Source organism: Neomonachus schauinslandi, chromosome 7 (genome assembly GCF_002201575.2).
Source record: "Neomonachus schauinslandi chromosome 7, ASM220157v2, whole genome shotgun sequence".
Lineage (NCBI taxonomy): Eukaryota > Metazoa > Chordata > Mammalia > Carnivora > Phocidae > Neomonachus > Neomonachus schauinslandi.
In genome coordinates, this window is record NC_058409.1 from 137,429,878 (window position 1) to 137,452,024 (window position 22,147).

Below are 22,147 nucleotides of genomic sequence, written 5' to 3' on the forward strand. Positions count from 1 at the left end.
TTGCAAGTTTTGTTGAGAACAAAACCTTCCGGGTCAGTGTCCCGTAGTTTAAGGCAGGTGGGCTAGGTGGTTATCAACCTCTTAGCAGAGAGAGTCCACTAGGTGGTACCTTTCTCGTTTCTTGGCTTAATAAACAGTGCTGTCTTGCAATTCCTCGGTTTCTTTGTCATCTGAGAGTCTTGAGTAGTTGATGAGCATTTGTCTGGTGGTGAAGACCTAGCTGGGTTTGGTCGATGGCGGTTGCGGGGGATGGGGAATGGGGCAGATAGATCACAAGTCTGATGGTCATTGCCAGTGTGGACGCTGGAACTGCTGCCCAGCCTGGTTTCTTTCTCATCAGATTCTCGGGTTGTGCAGTATGATCTGTAAACTAAGAACAGGCCTAGTGACTTTTGTCAGGCTTAAGTGTGTACATTCCCGTGCAGGGTTCATCAGCATTTGTCTGTCTTGCCATTATCCTGCCCATCCTCCTTTCCCACTTGACCCAGATGAGAATTCACTCCCTTTTAGGTTCTGTACATACTTTTCAAGGTGATGTAAAAAAAAGTCTATGGTAACTTTTCAAGATATTGGCTACTTTTAACTCCATTATTATTATTTCTTCTGTGAAGAAATCAGTGTGGGGGGAGGCAGGGGGAGGTAGAATGAAGAGTTACTGTTTAATGGGTACAGAGTTTCAGTTTGGGAACATTTCTGAAGGTGGACGTGGGGATGGTTGTAGGACAATGTCCTTGTGCTTTAATGCCCCTGAACTGAACACTTAAATGGTCAAAGTGGTACATTTTTTTGTTCTTTTGTACATCTTACCACATTAAAAAAAAGTTCAGTGTTTGAGGTCTAATGATAACTGGGAAAAGCTGTCCAATGGGTATTTTTCTGCATTTTTAAAAACCATTCTGAGGGCGCCTGGGTGGCTCAGCCGTTAAGCGACTGCCTTCGGCTCAGGTTGTGATCCCAGGGTCCTGGGATCGAGCCCCACGTCGGGCTCCCTGCTCCGCGGAGAGCCTGCTTCTCCCTCTCCCTCTGCCTACTTGTGCTCGCTCTCTGTCAAATAAATAAAATTAAAAAAAAACAAAAACATTCTGGTGACATTTTTGTTGGGAAAAATGTGACCTCAGAGAAACAAAAGCTTATGAAACTATTAGTCTACCCTAACTCTGATGTTATGTGAATCACCGGGGGTCCTGGTCAGCTGCAGATTCTGATTGGCAGGTCTGGGGCGGGGCCTGAGAGTCTGCATTTTTCACAAGCTCCCCTCTGATGTTGATGCTGCTGGTTCATGAACCACGTTTGAGTAGCAAGGGTGTAGAGGGTGTTCCTGAGAACTGCCGTGGGGTCGTGGTTGCCTGCGGTGAGAGCTGGAAGAACTCTTAAACCCTCTGTGGACCATCGGTCCCAGGGTTGTAGAGGAAGCAGAGAGAAAAGGAGGAGGGCTTTAGGTGAAGCTAGAACACTTTTCTTTGGCCTTCCAAAGCTCTTCCGTTCTCCTTGCTCTGCCCTTCCTTGCTCTGCCCTTCCTTCCTACAACCATTTCACCCCGAGCGTGGCCGGGGTGGTGCTGACGGCAGCAAAATGATTCTCCAGTGGATCAAAAAACCATTTTGAAGTCCTGTTTAGTGTTGGAAGCCAAGCAGAGCCATGTGTCACTAAAATCCTAAAGTGGGATCTCAGGGACCCTGGGTAGGACCCTCAGAGATAATAATGTGTTTTTTGTGAGAGCACTGAAGGGTACATTCACTGATTTCATTTAGTCTCTGATAATTTTGCACATGCCCTCAGCTGTTTTTTGATTTTGGGATTTTGTGGGGGGGGGGGGTTTTTTTGGCCAGGGAGATGGTTTCACTGTTAACTTAAAATTCCATTCCACACTAAAAGTTAAACTACTATAGGTTGGTCCAGGGAATAGAGAGGACCAAAACATTCCCATTTGATTTATAACGTATGCTCTACTCACCGTGGAGTATTTGCAGATGGAAGAAGAAATGTGCAGGAGACGTGCTAGCACACTTCGTTGAAAACTATGCATAGTTGTGGCCCGTGGAGGACACAGCGCCTGGGCAGGTCAGCACTTGCCCTGAAAGTTCGTCCTAGGCATACGTTGTGTTACTGCGCTTTGCTTTACTGAGTTTTGCAGAGATTGCCTTTTGTTTTTCGCTTTTTTGCAGATTGAAGGTTTGTGACAGCCCTGCTTGAGCAAGACTGTTGGTGACACATTTTCCAGCAGCATTTGCTCACTATGTGTCTCTGTGTCACATTTTGGTAATTCTTGCCACATTTTAGACTTTTTCATTATTGTATTTGTTATGGTGATCTGTTATCAGTGATTATGACTCATTGAAAGCTCAGATGATGGCTAGCATTCTTTTTTAAAGATTTTATTTATTCATTTGAGACAGAGATACAGAGAGAGAGAGGGAGAAGCAGACTCCCCGCGGAGCAGGGAGCCCGACGTGGGGCTCGATTCCAGGACCCTGAGATCATGACCTGAGCCGAAGGCAGACACTTATGTGCGTTGTTTTTTAGGGATTGTTGCACACCTAGTAGTTGACAGTATAGTGTGAACATAACTTATATGCACTGGGAAACCAAAAGATTCATTTGAATCCCTTGATTGTGAGGTTCTGGAACCGAACCTGCAATTTTTCCCGAGGTATGCCTGTCCGTGTCTTCTTGGGTGTTAAGCTGCGGACAGAGTTTTAGAAGAGCACCACAACTTTGCAGGGTGTAGGTATGGCTAGAAGATCAACTCTTACGGAAGTGTAAGATGGAAGACAGCCTTGAACATTGGTCTTTTCTGGAACACTTGCGAGGTCATGGGCCATCATGATAGCACCCATTAGGAACATTGTAAACTGAGTAATAAGTTCTAAATTAGATTTTTCACTTTGAGAGTGAGCTATTCTCTTTTCTGAGAAGAGCCTCATTGATTGCTTTGAAACAGCTTACAGGGGCGCCTGGGTGGCTCAGTCGTTAAGCGTCTGCCTTCGGCTCAGGTCATGATCCCAGGGTCCTGGGATCGAGTCCCGCATCGGGCTCCCTGCTCGGCGGGAAGCCTGCTTCTCCCTCTCCCACTCCCCCTGCTTGTGTTCCTGCTGTCGCTATCTCTCTCTCTGTCAAATAAATAAATAAAATCTTTAAAAAAAAAAAAAAAGAAACAGCTTACAGTGATATCAATTTACCTAATTGTGTTTTAAGGGGTAGTTATTCAACTTACCCCAGTAAACTTAATCAAGGCAATTACTCTAGGCAGTGATTCTGTGGGATTTTTTGTTTGCATTGTCTCTCTATGGGGTCTTCAGAAATGTTTTCCTGGCTGGGGATTTAATCACCCCAGTCTACAAGTAAATGCCCTCCCCCTCGCCCTTCTCTCTTTATTGGCTTGCAACGAGTATGATTAGATTTGGGTTTAAAAGTTATTGTTCTCATTTGATTAATTCACGAAAAGGCCGTTAGATTGCCTGGCACTCTCAAGTCCGCCCCACCCGGCGGAAAAGTCAGACTTTCTCCGGCTAGGCAGGAGACACAGTACTAGATGCTGACGATCACACCTCCCATTTACAGCCGTCCCTAACCTTTTTGGTTCGACCTTCTAGTGTTGACTTGTTGGAATTAATAGTGTGGGCCCAATTTTGTGAAACTTGATAACGGATTAATAGGGATTTTTGTTGTTGTTGTTGCATTTCTTGGTCATTTTCTCACATACTCTATCCTGCCCAGCTGTTTTTCTTTGCTGTTTTCCCTTCACTTTGCCCCCAGGGGTGCCTTTTTGTGTCCCTTGCAGGGAACATGCAGTACGTGACGTTCGTGGACCATGTGCCTCCACTCCTGGGTCCTGGGGAAATCTCCCCCAAGCCCCTGAGCGCTGGAGAAGGGACAGTGGGGCAGCCCAACACCTCTCCTGCTTCACAGCACCATGCAGCGCCCTGGCCCCACACCTCGTCAGGAGGTAGACAGCTAGAACTCTGTGATTGCACTTCCGGGGCCAACAGATTGGATCTGACTGTTAACGCGAAGGGGTGGATCTGAGATATTTTAACTGAATTAAAAGTTTCATCTGAAAAGAAGCTGACAGCCCAGCTGGCCCCCGAGAGTTCGGGAATGCCCTGGATTTCAGCATTCCATGCTTCACACGCAAAGCCAGCTGAGGGCTGAGGCAGCTGCCTGTGGAGACAGGTCTTACCGCCAGTCCTTTCTGTGTGCTTGGCGGTTGGTGTGGCCGCCCGGGGTGGGGGGGTGGGTTGGCCCAGGGCCCCTCAGCACCACTCACATGAGTGGCAGAGGAAGGGGGAGACCAGCAGGGAGACACTTAAATGTAGGAAGATGGGGACAGCATTCGTGATGCAGAGGTGGCGTCCCCAGGGTGCTGTGAGTCTCAGCCAAGCTGTGGGACAACAGGACAGATGCTTTCTAGACAGCTGGCCTACACATAATTCCAATTCTATATTGTTGTTGTTTAAAGTATCTTCTATCACCTTCTCAATTTTTTAATTTTTTGTGAAGATTAACTTTCTCATTAATGCACCTATTTTGGGGAAATCTTACTCATTTTGTTTTCAAAAGGAAGGAAACATGGATTAGTTATATTTTTGCCCCTTGTAGCCTCGCAAGACTCAAGTGTCCCCTGTATTGCAATGGCTGCTTCCAACCAAATTAACCTGTGGGTCTGGTTGAACCATATGAAATTGCCATCTCACTAGGCTGAGAGGGTTGAATATTGGCAGTTCCAAGTGGTTCCACCCAAGAGCGTGTTCATGACCCTCTATTTTAGCTTTGTGTCCTAGCTTTATTGATATGTTTATGACTTCAAGATAGAATAAGAGATCGAGTTTTCCAGATGGCTGACAGTAAAGTTTATCAAAATGGGAGTGTTCTCCAGTCCAGTCGAGAGGCACAGCAGATCCCTAAAACAATATACAGCCTCGTCTTTTGGAGTCCCACCGCCATCTTTATCCGTTGCTCTTGTGTATGTGTGTTTGTCAACAGCTGTGACAGGCTGTGACATTTGTATTCCTTTTGGGGTTTCCATTTTCTCCAGGTGTCTAAATAATTTGCTATGATGGGTTGCTGCTGCAATTATCCAAATTTGAGTTGAAAGAAAAAAATGAATGTATATACATTTTTTCTTTTTTGAATTGGAGTATGGGTTTCCTCTATTGTTGAGTGTGTGTGTGTGTGTGTGTGTTGTGGTAAATATACATAACATAAAATTGACTATTTTAACTTTTTAAGTGTATAATTTAGTGGCGTTAGTTACGTTAGCAATGTGTGAAAGCATCACCACTGTTTCTAAAACTTTTTCATCACCCCAAAACAGAAACTCTGTATCCATTAAGCACTAACTACCTATGTAATTTATTTTTAAATTTTTTTTTTAATTTTTATTTATTTGACCTGGAGGGGGGAGGTGGAGCGAGAGAGAGAGAGAGAGAGAGAGAAAACGCAAGTGCACAAGCAGGGAGAGCGGCAGGAAGAGGAACAAGCAGACTCCCCGCAGAGCAGGGAGCCCAGTGCGGGACTCGATCCCAGGACCCCGGGATCATGATCTGAGCTGAAGGCAGACGTTTAACCGACTGAGCCACCCAGGCGCCGCCCCCCCCCATGTAATTTCTTTTTAAACTATTCTCTTCTTGGGTTCCTTTTCTTATGCTGCTTTTAGAAATAAGAGCACAGTAGAAATTCTGGTTTGTGTAACCTTTCTTAAGGAATAGATGATGTCAAGAAATAATGCCTGTAGGCCTCGAATCCAGGCTCCTAGGAGGAAGAATCTAACACTGACCACTCCTGAGCATTGGCAATGGCCAAGTGACGTGCCCGTGAGGTGGATGGTGCTGCCCCATCCTTTCCCTTCTCAAAGGGGAGGTGTCTGCATAGCTGTCTAAAAGTGAGGGGAAAGAGGGGACACACTAGTGACAAGTGACAGATAATTGTGAAAAATCAGACGTATTGGCTTCTTTTGTTGAAACTTCAGTATGGGTCCATCTGTTCTTCTTGGAAGTCGCTTTAATCAAAACGGTGCAGCTGTATTAAAAAGACAGCATTGAGCTGGGAAACTCTTAAATTCTTTGTGCTTTTCCCACATTTTGCTGTTTTATCCTGGAAATACCCGTGTCTGAGATGGATATTAAACACCAGTCCATGGACTTTCTTAGAAGTCTACACTCCAGAGACCGAACACCACTGGGACTTTCAGTCTTGCTTTGAAGACCAAGTAAAATGCAGTGTGTCCAGAGTACTTGGTTTTGAGTGAGAAAATGTTCTTATGCTCTGAAAGCCACGTGAGTCTTACTATCTAGACCTCTTCCAAGAATTTGGTTTGGCATCTTGTGGCTCAAAGATGGAAAGTCAAATGTTTCCATTAATTTTCACTCTGGGACTACAGAAAAGAAAAAAAAAAAACAGTAAGTCTGCTTGTTTATTAGTGCACCTAGCTCCAGCAAGAAAACGTGTGTCTTTGCAAATGTGCATAGCTCTGTGTATTGTAAATTTTACCCACTATTGTAAATTTTAGCATTTTGAAATCTAAGATTGTTATCCCATATATTTCAACATCTATGTTGAAATGGGAAGCAATTTACAGTAACAAAACACTGCAGGACATGTTGGTGTTCTGAGGAATGTGGGCTGTGTCAAGTGTTGCAGACCTTTGCTTGCTAAGAGTGTATACCATTTCCACGTTGTTACCTGCCATATTCCCAGCACCAGTGAAAAATCCACTGGTAAGACTTAAGAGAACTGGGTCTCTGGGGCCTGCCTCCTTGTACCTTTATCTGAATCCAGCCTAAGTGGATTTAGAATCCAGCTTATTTCAGACTCTTTGAGACCACGGCTTTTTCCCTAGCCCTTTGGACTAACAGCTGGGCCCCACCCCCACCCCGCCCCACCACTGGATAGGTAGACAGGTGGCTAGGGAATTGGATGCTCTTAGCAGTATTTATTGGCCCCCGTAGGGCTCTAGCTGAGCACACATTCTCTCTTTCCGTAAATGCTTTTGCAGGAGAATGCTTATAGCCTCTGCCATGGGCCCTGACCTTCTTTGGCTTTCTGTCCTCCATCCGGGGGCCAAATTGTTCGCTTTTGCGTTTTCTCCTTTGTGGATATCTCTCAACTTTGGCCTCTTCCTTCCTCTGGACGGAGCCTCTCCTTCCCAACCTTTAGGCTTGGTCTGTTTATTTGTATCCACGCCTGCCTCTGATCTGCCAGTCTCTCTTCTCTTTAGTTGACTTCGGGGTTCCGGGCTCTGCTTCTCGGTGGCACATTCATGCCACCGTGAACCTGCAGCGTATCCAGACCTTTCCGGCAGCGCTCATGGGCAGGCGGGAAGAAAAGGGTTGAGGTTTGGTGCCATCAATTTCAATTTTGTGGTTAGCTTAGCAAATTAAATTGCTCCTATTTGAAGGTAAGCAGGATACTATCTTGCCTTCTTGGTGCCCATGAATACTGAACACAGCTAATTAATCCTGTGTGCTAAGCTCAGACCAGGTTGCAATTTATGACTGGGAAAGGTAAATAGAAAACATTAAATCAAGACTAGATCCTTCTTGGGACGCCTGGGTGGCTCAGTTAGGCGCCTACCTTCCGCTCAAGTCATGATCCCAGGGTCCTGGGATCAAGTTCCGCATCGGGCTCCTTGCTCAGCGGGGAGCCTACTTCTCCCTCTGCCTGCCACTCCCCCTGCTTGTGCTCGAGCTCTCTTTCTCTCTCTCTGACAAATACATAAAATCTTAAAAAAAAAATAGGTTCTTCTTTATTTTGCAGGCTTGAATACTATTTATTATAAGTATCATTTTATGAAAAATGTATGTGAAGATCTTACTTGGAAAGAAAACAACTTACAAATTATTTACAGGAATTAGACATGGCACCATGTACTGTAATTTCAGTAGGAAAAGCAGAGGCAATTTGTTAAAACAAATCAAGGTGGTTGTGACTGAGTTGCATTCCATTCCAAAAATTCATTTATAGGCCTGTTATCTGGAACCAGTTTTCCCAAAGACTCCATGATACACGCGGGGAGCTGATTGTCCCGTCCGTGTACAAAGAGCTGGTACCCACAGGACGCCACGCCCTGGGGGGCTGCAGAAGCCCTCTGTTGGCGGATCCCAATTTTAAACTTGTTTGCAGAGTTCCAACCCAGGATGCTGCCATGGTGGGATTAGGGAATCCCATTCTTCCCATGATCACCTCCCTGGCGGGTGGTGGGGAAAGGAGGCACCCCATTTCTAAGCCAGGTCCTCCTCATCAGGGTTGGCATGTGGGATGGGTAACAGGGAGGAGGAGGAGGTTTGCCTGGTAGACCTCTCTCTGCCAGGCGCCACGCTGGTGCACTCCAGCTGTCTGTCCCCTGTAGCCCTCACAACTACCCTAGAAGGCCTCTTCAGCCATATCGCAGTGCTGTGAAAGCCGAGCTTGGGTGGGATAACATGTCCACAGGCCCCCACTTGGTCAGTGAGGACTGGTGGAGCAGGGGCTTGGGGCCAGAGTGGACCATCTTCCCACTTCTATTCTTGAGGAGGAATGCGAAGTAGGACAGGGGAGTCTTGGGATGGGGGTGTTCCCACCTGTCCCTCCTCATCCTGGCTGTTTGCTGTGCTCGCTCCTCTCTGTGGGCCCCCTGGGATTGAGCGCACTTGGTGGCTGTCTTATCACGACGTCTGTGCTTTCTCTTGAAGTCACTCTCCAAGATCGGCCGGTTCTCCTGCGGTCTCCCCCACTTCCTCCTCCTCTGTGGTGGCTTTTATTTTATTTTATTGCTCTAGGGAAATAGAAGGGTTAGAAAAAAAAATCGTGTTTTTTAAATTTGATGTTTCATTGTCTTGTGTTCACAGTCTTGCTTTCATGATGCTCCTTCTGATCAGTACTTCTCAACCCTGGCCGCATCCTCTGATTCACGGGGAAGTCTGTGCTAAGAGCCTTGGCCCTGCCCCCCAAACAGTGACATCAGAATCTCAGCTGGGACTTGGGCTCCTCACAGAGCATGGGGCCTGCTTAAGATTCTCTCTCTCCTCCTTCCTCTGCCCCTCTCCCATGTGCTCTCTCTGTCTGTCTCTTTCTCTGTCTCTGTCTCTCTCTCAAAAATAAATAAAAATTTAAAAAAACCACAACATTTGCATCCTGGACTTAGAAAGTGCTGTTTGTAACCTGTGATTGCTAGGCCTTGATTTTTCCCACACAGCTTTTTTTCTGAACTTTTCTTCGGTGGTTCTCTGAAATGGCTCTTCTGCCCACATTATATTTGCTTACAGCTCCTTCTATTTGTCTGTCTTACTCGCCCTCTACGGAGTCCCTGCCTTGATCTTTCCATAACTCTTCTCTCCTCCCACCCACTCACGTTGGACACTCCATTAGAGTGGGTGTTTGGGGTTTAAATGTCCCAAACCCTCGTGCGGTGTTTCTCCATGTGTGGTTCTCTGACGAGCTGCTTCGTAATCATTGTTAAGGATGCGGGTTCCTTGGCCCCACCCCGGACCTGCTGAGTCCTCTTCTGTGAAGATGGCCCTAGAGTCTGTGCTTTAACAAGGTTTCCCCCTGATTCTGTGGGCCTCTGACTCGGTGGGTGTATCAATCTGAGATAAACTTGGAGAGTCCTCCTCTTTGCTCTTCTGAGCTGGTCTCATTTGCCGTTTGCTTCCAGCTGGACTGCCCCCTGTCCTGTGGGGTTGGGGCCTCCGGGGGGGGAGCTGGCCCTTCTGATGGCATGAACCTCAGGCAGGGTTCTTTCATTTTCCCCTTCTCCCTCACGCACAATCCCACCCCCTTTCGCTTCTGTGTCTGGAACAGAACTCAGTGTTTGGGGGTCCTCTCCTTCCAGCTGAAGATACTTGAAGGCTCTTATTTGTCAGTGGGGAAATCCCAGTAGTAAAGCAGCTTCCTGAAATCCCATAATCAAGTGCACAGAGACCATCAGTGATGGTCTTTGAATTCAACTCAACTGAGTTCCATTTGTTTCTGAGGAAAACCGTACCAGTTTCTCTTTCAAGAGAGGGAGGGCAAGGCCCTGGAGTTCAGAGCAAGGCCCTGGGTGGGGATGGGTGAAGGTGTCTCCCCTGGAAGGAGATTGTTTCCCCCATTTCTCCAGCGATGCACCTGCCCTCATGCCTGGAAAGACCCCCTACCCCCCTCCGGGCTGGATGAGAGGCCTAGAAAAGAAGGGGTGGGTAGATCCCAAGCAGCTGCCCCACATAGAGGAGGAAAGGGGGCTTTTCCCAATGGAGACCTCTTCTAGTAACTTCCATGTAAGGAATATCTGTTCCTTAAAACAGCAGTGAAAGCGTGAGCCTCCAGCTTTTATTTCAAGCTGATTGCATTTGCCCTTTTAAAGGTAAGAAAGCAGACCGAATGGGCACTTCTGAGGAATCTTGCCTGGGAGGGGACAGCCACAGACTTTCTCAAACAAGCCGTATAATTTTCTTGTAGGCGAAGTAAACTTGAGTTCTTAAAAATAACCTCTCGCCTGTTGGAAGGCGGCTTGTTCGTCTGGAAGGTACGCGTGTCTCCCACACTCTGCTCACCTCAGAGCTGATGGACCAGCAGCCTCCCGTGAGGCGGCGGCAAACCGGGCCTGCTGCCTGGGTTCGTACTGCCTGCGAGCTAAGAGGGGTTTTTGCGTTCCTTGATGTTTGGAAACATCAGAAGGAGATTTTATGATGCATGAAAAATGACCTGAAATTCAAATTTAGAGAAGTTGTGCTGGAAGTTAAGCAGCCGTGCCCATTCACGGACTTCTCATCAAAGATTGCCTTCCAACTACTGCAGCACAAGAGAGGAGCCGAGAAGCCTCACGTCTTTATCCCTTGGCCCTTCACAGAAGTTCGCTGACCCCCATCTAAAGGATCATTTTCCCCAATTGCTTCCGATGTGATATTTAGTGCTGAGCGGCCTTCTGGTGGTTTCCAGTGCTGGCTACACACACCAGACACACTGGAGGGGCTGTTCCCTGAGATTCCTGCCCCCCCCCCCCCCCCCCCCCCCCCCGCCCAGGCCTTGTTGAACCACCGGATCCTGGGCCCCCACCCAGGGTTTCTGATTCGGCAAATCTCAAGTGGAGCCTGAGAATCGGCATTGCTGATGCTGCTGCTAGTCTGGGAACCACACTTTGAGAACTGGTTTGTAGGGCTTGTTGGGCTGTGTCTGTGGATCATTGTTTTTTTTTTTTAAATCCATGTTCTAAGTAAAAGCATCTAATACACAGTCTTCTCCCCAAAGTTCTTTAAAAACACAGATGGTCACTCACACAGTCCAAGTACACTTTTTTGACTGCTACACCATAAAGGGATCGTTCTTGAGAGGTGTCTTGTCTAAAAACAAGACGTAGTCTGGCGATCTTAGTTTAAAATACTAACACCTGTCAATGGTTTAGTCTGTAACCGGCTAGGGGTGTGAGGGGGCGTGGTTGGTTGATGGGGAGCCACTCCCAACCACAGCAAAAAAGCAAAAATAAGCCTGTGTGTTAATTATATCCCAACACATTTCCAAGGAAGGTCCACTCTTAGTATTGCAAAAAATAAATGAGTTGATTGGGTTTAGACACAACTTTCAGAAGTTACTCTGCAAATTTTGACACCTGATGCCTATTTTGAAGAACAGTTAACTTACCACTGACGTGCTAGGCAAATGCACAGCACTCCTTTTCTAAGTGAGGTGCCAGAGAAGGAAGGAGAGTGATTCTGTATTTAGAAGCTGTAGTTGGAACCCCCAAGCTTTTGAGAGTCAGCTCTGATTTAATAGGCTATCTTATCCCATTGTCCATGCCGCCCTGGCAGAGAGAACACTGGGCCGGGGCTAGGAAGGGGACCAGACTAGGATAAGGCAAGCCTGGTTTGTAGGGTGCAAAATGTAAGGAAGCACCCAGCCAGGGTTATGCTGCATTTGCAACCCCCCCCACCCCCCCGCCAGCTATAAATTGTGTGTCCTGACCACCTGCCTCTCCCTAGTCCTGGCCCTGAACAGAATCTAGGGGCATAAGCAAGACTCCCTAGGACAAGAAGCCATCTGTAGACTCAAAGTCCCCTCCCTCTTCCCTTTGCCTTGCAGGAATGACTCATTGAAACAACTTCTCTTAAGGGTCCTACTTTGATATTTTTTCAATATCAATTTCAGTGTCAATTTCAAGTTATTGACAATAACTTTGTCAATACATTTTAGGGAACTTGTTTAAGATTAAATTACTTCCGTGCACGCCGCAGTGTGTAATATGATGGTGTGGAATATTCACATGAGTTTTTGAGGGGAAAAATGTCCCCAAAGGATTTCCTCATGAAGACTTTATAGCAGGCTTGTGCAATCCCCTATAAAACTACAACATTACATTTGTAAATTCAGCACATGGACTGTATTAGATGTTCCAAGTGCAGTGGCTTCATTTCAGAGGTTCAAGCTGGTTTTTAATATAGCTCTTGTCTGAGTGTTCCAAATAGTTCTCGTAACAATTTTTAAATAATTTAATGGTATTTTTAAGTCTTCCACGGAGGGTAACTGAGTAGCCAGCCCTGGAGAATTCAAGTATCTTTGTCTTCTGGAATGACCTTCTGTTCTGAAATGTATCCACCTTCCCGCTATGTCAGAGTTCACGGTGGGTTGCTCCAAAGCATCTGCTTTCCTTCTTGCAAAGGCAGCTAATGACAGATGTTTACGGGGTGATGCTGAGAAACCTCCACTCCCCTGACAATGGGCTGGAACATATGCTATCCCCAGTTTCAGGAAGCTTTTGTAACAAAGGACTCCAAAAGAGATCAGGCCACTGGGGAATGTTAACCAGCATGCCTTTGTAAAGGGCAAATCCTGTCCGATTAACCTGATTTCCTTCCCTGAGCAGTGATAAACCAGGGAGATTAAAAAGGCAGATTTTTCAACTTTCATATTTATTTCTTTTTCCTGATTTAAAAAACTGTTCATAATTAAAAACTGAAGGTTGTTTATTTTAAAAATTTATTCTTTTCCCCCCTCTTCATCAAAAGGACTTGCCTTAGCAAACAGTACATGGGCCCTGGAAACATTCACTGGAGGCAGCACAAGTGAGCGTTTGTCTGCAACAGTATGAAGATGTAAATAGCATAGAGGAAAATAATTCCTGCCTTTGGAGGAAAGCCCTACTCAGAAGTATCCATTATTGGCTCGTTGCTATCCTTGATGGAGATTTCAAAATGGTTTGCAGATGTTACTTTTAGCTGAAAGAGCCAAAGAGACCACAGGCACCTTTTAGCACCTAGGATAAGATAGGCTTAGTTCATCACTTTCGTACGTTTGAGCTGCGGTCTGAAATGAACAGGCGTGCTTTTGCTTTTAGCAGCAGTATTGCGGTATGAGTCACATCCCGAACAATCCACCTGTGTAGAGTGTACAATTCAGTGGCTTTTAGGATATTCAGAGTTGTGCAGCCATCACCGCAGTCCATTTTGGAACATTTTGGTTACCCCAAAATATACGTCTTAGCCGTCTCCCCCCCCCCCCCAAAAAAAAACATTCCCACCCCAGGCCCCAACCCTAGGCAGCTCTGTTCTCTGTTGCTATGGATCTGCCTATTCTGGACATCCTGTGTGTGTGGAATCGTGTCATCTTCTGTGCCCGACTTCTTCCACTTCTTAGGATGATGTTTTCATGGTGCGTTCATGTGGTCCCATGTACCAGCACCCCATTCCTTTTTATTGCTGAGAAATATTCCATTGTATGGATATGCCACGTTTTACTTAAAAGGAATGGTCTCTTAAAGCTAAGTCGAAGAGAAAAATACAAAAGAGAAAGGACGGCTAGCCATTTAAAGCCACTTTTTATATGGTTTATAATGAGTCACACATTTAATATTTCCAAAAGTAAGGATGATATTTTGATGCGTAAGCTTGAAATCAGAATAAGAGCAGTGACCTAATTCTTAGATGCATTTAAAAAAAAAAAGTTTAGACTCTCTATTAGATTCTATTTCTAGTTATGGTCTCCTATCTGAAAATGGTTACTTTTTTTTTTTTTTTTCCAAAGTTCTGGGAGGATTGCAAGATCATTAAGGCTTAGAGAAAGGAGTTCTAGAGAGGCCGCCCAGGAAGTGGGTTAAATAGCATGGAGGAGGCTAGTAGGTTAACTGAAGCAGATGGGATACTTACATAGATAGTGCAGACTAGCTGTTCTCTCCCACTGGGAAGAAAGGACAACAGCCCGGATGGGAGAGCTGGTAGCACAGGGAGGGACATCCTGACCTCAAGGACAGCTCGGAATGACAGCAGAGGGGCTGACTGACTTCGCCTTTGAGAATAAATAGCTGGCCTCTCATCTGCCTGAAAAAGGAGTAATGCTATAGATTTTAGAGCTGAGGATCGCCAGGCATCATTTTCCTCCTGTCTCTTCTAAGCAGGTGACAGATTGTCATGAATATTTCCTTGTACAGGTGAGACTGTTGTCATCCTGACCCAAGGCACAGATGAGAATCAGTGCAGAATGCCTTGACATTTGACAAGGTTGGAGAAGTGGAACAGTTTTTAAAAAGAGAAGCTGTAACTTGAAGATGTGACCTATGATACTGAATTTTTTGTGTGCGGCGGAATTTTGAGATTCTCTAAGTGGTGTCTTGAACCATCCCCACTTCATTTCGGAAGTCCTGCTCCCCTTACTGGTCCCCCCGGGTACAGTGTACTGCTGTTCTTAGCTACTCTCTAGGGCTGCCTGGCAAAGGTTCTTTTGAGGAATTCTTGGAAGAGATGCCAAGGAGGTTCACATGGGGCATTTTACTGCAAGCATTTATTGGGTAATTTGGGGGAGGAGAGGACTGAGGGATCATGTAGTTTTGCGGGGTCATTTTGTATGGGTGTGGACTTGGCCCCGGATGCTTTGATCAAAGTCATCTGGGAGCAAAAACAGAAGGGGGCCTCATCTGGTTCTCCTGCTAGAGGGTCCCCAGGGCCAGCTAGGACGGGCCTGGAGACCAACCCAAATGAACCGAAAGAGGTGAGGGGCTCCTGGCCGCGAGTCACAAAACCTGTTAAGAGACCCGATTAATGTCCGAAAGCCAGAGGCAAAACAGTAAGTTAATTTTGGGCACCTGCTGCCCAATAAACCCTTGTGAATGAATGCACTGAGGATAAAACTGAAATAAGACCCAATGAAGGAGTTAATTTACATGTGCCAGGAGAGGAAAGTGGTTTCTTTACCTTCAGGACTGAGCCAGTGTCTGTAATCATTCACAGCATGTGTGTGACCTAGAATCTCTGCTTTTTGTTACTTGGTGACTTTTTTTAACCCAGGCTTTTTTAATGGGGTTGGTTATTTAAGACTTTGTTCTTCAAGGGCTTGTTCATTGCATCAGTGTGTATGTCTCTGTCCCTCCATCCATCCTAGCCAACGATAAGCAAATTTTTTCTGATTTCGTCAAATAAATGAACCAGTATTATCATCTATTTGTATATTGATACTTCTGGTTTTTTTCCTACATTTGCATTATTTGGTGGGATCTTCCCAGTGCACCCAATTCAGCAAATAAAAGAGAAATCGCAAACATGATTTTGCAAATCTGAAGAGTCTCAAAAGGTCCCTACCTCCCATCGTCCCTGACATGGAAAGTGCTGCGTGAGCCTGGCATTTATAGGATTCTCTGTGGTTTGTATTTTCATTGGATTGATCTCATTTTGATCCTATAACAAACCTGTGACCCGCGTTTCCGTTTTTTCAAAAAGTCATTTATAAAGATCTGCCCGTTAACCACTTCTCTGTTGCAGAGACAGAAGCGATTTTGTCAGTACCTGGGACCTGACTTCCCAGTGTAAAGCAAAGCCCAGGTAGCTGGGGGTGAGATTCTGGGTTTTCTTAAAAGTGTGAAACCATGCGGGGGGGGGAAAAAAGAGGTCCCAGAAAGTAATGGTTACTTTTTCATTCTCTCCTTGCAAGACTTCAAATTCAGAAATGTAAAGTCTACCCCAAGGTAGAAATAAAGTTTTCATGCCATCTACTGGTTTAGTTAAAAGCCATTTACATGGCAGGAAAAACCCCGGATGAGGTATTCACTCACCGACCCCCTCAGTTTTTTAGAGCTCATTTTAAGGTATCAGAATTACGATTGGGTTGTGTTTCCCTGTACCTGGCTTTTGCCTCATCTCTTTCCCCTTGCCAATGTCTGTTACCATTTTTATGCTCTTTAACTGAGAATTTTATTTTGCTTTCTAAATTTTTTTTTTAAGAGTTTAAGTAATCTCTGCACCCAACGTGGGGCTTGAACCCACGACCCCGAAATCAAGAGTCGCCTGCCCTGATGACTGAGCCAGCCAGGCGCCCCTCTAAAATTCTTTAAAAAAAAAAAAAAAAAGCAGCTGGGAGTTGGAGTGTCAGATTTAACATCAGGCCAGTATAAATAAGAAATCGCTGAAAGAATTGGTAGGGCTCTTTGATGAAAATATCTTTCCTGTGATTGCCAGGCTCGGCAGAAGGACTAATACTCCCAAGGGATATCTATGTAAGACCAATTAATTTCTTACTCTCCTAAAAGCATTCCTCTTTGTCTTACAGAAATTCAGGACCTAAAATTGCCATGAGGATCAGGCTCGCTGAATAAATAGTTTAGATGTTCGTGTTCTCAGTTACTTTGTGTGAAGAAAGTGTAAGCCATCTGGGCTCTTCGTCCTTTTATCTTGCTGGTTCCAAAAGATAGCGGATACGGAGTTTGCTTTTAGGTTAAGTCAGATGTATGCGCCTGCCATCTTAATTTTTTTTTGTATGGTTGGCATATCTTTTAGCTGCTTTAAGATGTTGGGAAGATTTCAAACCAAGTTGGGAAAGAACAAAATACACTGGTGGGTTTTTTTCACCGCTAAGTCGACTAGTTCAAATATTTTGTGAACCAGTGTCCTCTGAAATAAGTACATTTATTTAACAACATTTGGAAGTTTCTCTAAATTTGTTGTTAATCTGGGTTTTGTGTTGGTTTTTTTTGCCAGATGTTTAATTTAGGTCTGAATCCTGCAGCTATGATTTGGCTTCATCATATGTAAGAAAAGAATGTTAGATCCTGAAATATTTTGGTGTTAATGTATTATGGAATAGTTTCGCCTCCCAACCCCAAAACTCTGCAACAATCTCTAACTGTATCCTCCGAACTAATGTGACCTTTTTTTGTTGTTGATGTTGTTAACTTGTGCTTTTATAGTTTGTACTTTATTCTAGTGGCATAAAGACTATTGTTAATGCAAATTTAGTCGTAACTGACTTTTATGTGAATCCATCACTCAAGATGATGCCTAGAAGCTGTCTTTTGAGTATATTTTTAGTTCCCTTTGGAAACGCCATTATGTTTAACAAAATAGGTGGGGCAGGGGATAAAAACCCTGATGTCTGGCAGCGGATTAGGCTCTAGCAATCAATAAATGCATATAACATGTAGATGATGGACTGAAGCTATTTTTCACTTACCAAAATGAAAGGAGAAAAGTCCTTTTAAAACAATTCAGGTAAAGTATGTAAGGGCTAATTTTCTAGGTCCTATTAATCTTCCTGAGTGATACTCATTTTTCCAAATGTAGTTGAAAAAACTCCTATGCCCACAAGGAATGCTGATGCCTAGGCATGTGATCTGTACCCTCTAGGACTTAGATTTAAGAAATGTAACCAAGTATGTCAACTGGTTCCAGTAATGTTGGTGATGATGCTCATGTAGACACCAGCCTCTTGAGTTGTCTGGTGGAGAGACTGGTCCTTCTTTCCGTAGCCGGTAGGTATCAATTCCAGGTGTTTCACTAACGGTAGGAATATCTACTAGTGTTTCCCAAAGACTTGAACTAGTCCTAAATGATGTTGAGAGAGGCGGGGAAATTGGCCAAATCAAGTTTGCAAAAGGCTACGTTAGTTTTCAGAAATTAAGAGCACCCATTTAATCTTAAGCTCTGCAGTAAAGAAATGTGTCTGTCTTTGCTTCATAATACTTCCCCAACAGCAAAAGAAGCTGTTGGCCAAATTAATGCCCATTAACAGGCCTTCATTTTGAGAAGTGCTGACCCAGATGTTGGTTCCTTTTTTTGTGGTTGCTACTTTCATTTGGGTGCTTATCAGCATTAATCAGCTGATAGCAATGTTGTCTTTAGGATAGGAGTCCTATACAAGTACCATTTGGATGTTTTTCTATTTTTAGAAAACTTTAAAAAGTGTGTTTGATTATTGTGTGTCTCTTTTCTTGGCCTCTGGGTTCCATGATGGTGGAGACCATGTTCATTTGGTTCTTCTGCATCACCCCAGCACATCCCAGAATATTGCCACCTCATAGGCATTCACTAAATTTTGAGTGGATGAAGGAATGAAGACGGGCTTTGTTCTAGGCTGTATACATTTCAAATTATATCACACCCAAATAGATTCAATTACAGCCGTGTTGAGAGCAATGATTTTTCTTAAGTAGTCTGAAGGGGTGTATTTCAATGATTAAACAAAGACAGCAGGGTCCCCCACCGTCACTGCCATCGACTGAATGACTTTGGACAATTACATAACATTAATCATCTGTTTTCTCACCTGCGACTGGGTGATGGTTATACTTACCTTTCAGGGTTGGTTTGAGGGAAGGGAGGGTGCGTGAGGAGGCTTAGGGATGTGCTGACATCATGTGTATTTAGCACCTGTCATGTATTAGGAAGTGTCATCCCAAAGGCAGGCCCCATACCATAATAACCTTACCCACCTTTCAATACCAGCTGGCTAATGACAGACCTCTTTTGGCCCACCCATCTTCTCTTCATCCTGTCTTAGCTACTTTGACGGCAAAGAAGGGAGATGATGTAAGAATTGGAGGATGAGGGTGAAATGGGCTCTTTCGTGATGACCAAAATCTAGAAGAACTTTTTTATGGTAATGGACTCTCTGGAGCCAGGTGTTAGCTTTTATGCTCGGGTGTGGGAGGGAAGGAAGAAAAGGGGTCTGGCAGATTGATTCTAGAACATACCGTCTCACACCCAGCCATGACTGCCACCCTTCAGTGATTTCACGGTGGTTTTCAGTGTTGAGAAACGCTTGGTGTGAACAAACCTCCATCCAAATCCTCTTTAGTCTTACGACACTTAAAGATAGTAATGTTATAATTAGTTCTCCAGTAGCTTGTGTTTCTGTTTGGCCTTGTTTTACTTTGAGAACAAAATCAGCAATACAGCTGTGCACACGGTTGGCCGCAGTCCGTCTGTTTTTGAGGGTTCTTGTCGCCTGGTTGCTAGAGCTGCTGGATGGTGGTTCCCAGGCCTTGGGATCCCTGCATCCAGAGATTCTAGACCAACATAGTTATCCCGTTGTTTAGATTGTCAGGTAAGGACAGCAGATAACTTTTGCCCTTATTGTAATTTTAAAAGACTATTTCTGGGTGTGGACCCAGATGCAGGGCTTGAACTCATGACCCTGAGATCAAGACCTGAGCTGAAATCAAGAGTCAGGCCTGACAATTTTACTACACCCAAGAGTGGGGAAGATGTAAAATAAAGGACAACTGTTTAAAACAGAAATTAAGCTTCATGAAAAACTAGTTCCATTGTCTTTGATTTCTCACTTGGCTACTGAAAATTAACAGCCCCGGTTAAGAATTTGGAAGTCTTGGGGCACCTGGGTGGCTCATTCGGTTGAATGTCCAACTCTTGGTCTCAGCGCAGGTCTTGATCTCAGAATCGTAAGTTCAAGCCCTGCATTGGGCTCCATGCTGGGCATGGAGCCTACTTTAAAAAAAATTAAGAAAATTAAAAAAAAAAAAAGAATTTGGAAGTTCCTACTACAGTTGAATTCCATGAGAGGAATCTTTTTCTGACAAAAAATGCAGTCCCTACTCCAGGCTCATAATTCCTGGACCTTGTCTTAGGGAGAAGGTTAGTTCTGTAGTTGGCATTTCAAAATTACTCTCATTCCTTTTGTTTAAAGATAAGGTTTGATTATTTTTACACATCTAGGTAAGGCTTCAATTAAATGCTTTGGTGGGATAATGAAGACCATTATATTCAAAAAAAGAAATATATATCTGGAATCCTCCTGCTTCAGATAAAATCTTAGTGGAACGCTTACAGATTGTATAGACTACCTAAGGAGGGGTGTGCCGAAATAGCCCCTTCATTTCTTAAGTGGTGTTTCTGTGAAGCTCTGAGTTTTGCAGACCTTGATTTAAGAGCCGTTGAGAATGATCTAGTCGATGGAGCGCATGTTCTTAATGTTGCTCTGATTTTCACTTAATTTTACAGTTGCACTGACCTAGTTTTGAGGACAAAAATTAGAATACAAGGTGGAACTTAGAATTAGTGGTTGACTATAGGTTCTTTTGCTTTGCAAAAAGAAAACAACTAGACATTCGGTTCTGGTAGGTTAATTTAGCAAAAAGATCAACCGAGTAAGTTTTCTTGCTTTGTTTTTAAATACTCCCCTATCATTCCTTTCATAACTACGTATTTGCCCTTTTTGATTGTGAATCTAGAGAAAGTGAAGAACCAGTTAGGGAAGTTTCTGGAGAAAGTGTAGTGGATCAGTCTTGGACTGTTGGGTAGCATCTTTATCTTCAGGATTCACTGTTGTCTGTTCCGCTTACCTCTCGAAGGGGTGCTTTGAAAATGAAAACAAACTACAGGGAAGTGAAAGATCTATGAGGATGTGTGATGTGGGCCAACAGCAGTGAAATCTGCTGCTTCTAGGAGTTTTGTGAGGAACTCAGAACCCTACTGATCAATCTTGAGTTGGATGAGGAATTCATTCTTCAAAGAAAAAGCAGGTAAAATTGTTTGGAAGAAAATTATTTTCTAGTAGTAGGATTTGAAGGGATCATGTGAAGGATACACAGGAGAAACAGATGGAAAAGGGAATGGAGCTCCCCCAGGTTTATTGAGGGGAAGAGGCCACAGAGAGAAAGGGAGTGGACTCAGTTTTGTGACTAGTTCAGCGGCTGATTCGATGGGTGACTTAGGAAAACCCACTTTTCCTGTTGTGCCCACTTTTTCCCTCTTGTGTGTCTTTTTTTTTTTTTGGTCTTGTCTGTTGGGATAAAGTATGATAAAGCACTACGGGTTTGTATTTGAAGCTCTTGTGTAACCATGTAATTATTATTTATTGGTGTCCTCACTTAGCCTCCCCAGCCTAACTTGTGCAAACCAGTTTTGAAGCTGTGAACGAATTCAGAAAACCTACAGGCTTTCTGGTTGAGCATTAACATCCTGTTTTTCATGTCAGTTTTTACCTGTTTTAAAAAAGCAAATCTGTAATTTTACCCATCACTGTATATTTGATGTGTTACACTAGAGTCCAGGTACTTAGCATAGATACAGTTTTAAAATACTCTTCCATTTTGGGGCGCCTGGGTGGCTCAGTCGTTAAGCGTCTGCCTTTGGCTCAGGTCATGGGCCCAGGGTCCTGGGATCGAGCCCCGCATCGGGCTCCCTGCTCGGCGGGAAGCCTGCTTCTCCCTCTCCCACTCCCCCTGCTTGTGTTCCCTCTCTCGCTGTGTCTCTCTCTGTCAAATAAATAAAATCTTTAAAATAAATAAATAAAAAATAAAATACTCTTCCATTTTAATTTGATTTTTAGGAATGGGAAGGCAAGGGTGACTTTTAAAAGTATTTAAAAATTTTAAAACATATTTAAAAAGTTAGATAAGGGAGTTTGAGGACCTTATGCAAACAAATGCAACAACATATTTTGAACCCAGAAAACATCACACATACATGCATACATACTAACAAGGACTTTCTGGGTCCTAGTTTTCTCATTTATAAATTTAGGATTAGAATAGCACCTTCCCAGAGGGCTGATTGCCAGATAGAACATAGGTTATCTGCCATGTTATTCAGCTAAGAATTGCCATAATTATATATACATACGTGTGTATAGATATTTATGCATGCATGTATATAGACGTGCATGTACAAGTTACGAGAGTATTGGGAGGGGTCATTGCCATGGCACTTTAAAAGGTGGGGCTTGTGGAAGGTTTTAGGACCTGGGGAGATCTTTTGGAACCAGGCTGGCTGGGTGTGGTGTCGGCTGGCTGCCAAGGTGGCAGGGAAGGGCCTCGTGAATGTGTGGTCATGGGCTCAGGGCTCGGAGCACAAGGGGAATGGGAGAAGCAGGGCGAGCGGAACCAGAATCCGTAGCAGAATTTTTCTTTTTCTTTTTTTAAAGATTTTATTTATTTATTTGAGACAGAGAGAATGAGAGACAGAGAGCATGAGAGGGAGGA

At 44.3% G+C, this 22,147-nt stretch overlaps 1 protein-coding gene across 1 annotated transcript in view; it reads left to right on the plus strand.

Moving 5' to 3' along the window:
- Nucleotides 1-22,147, plus strand: part of MYO10 (myosin X) — a 209,187-nt gene that overhangs the window by 44,889 nt on the left and 142,151 nt on the right.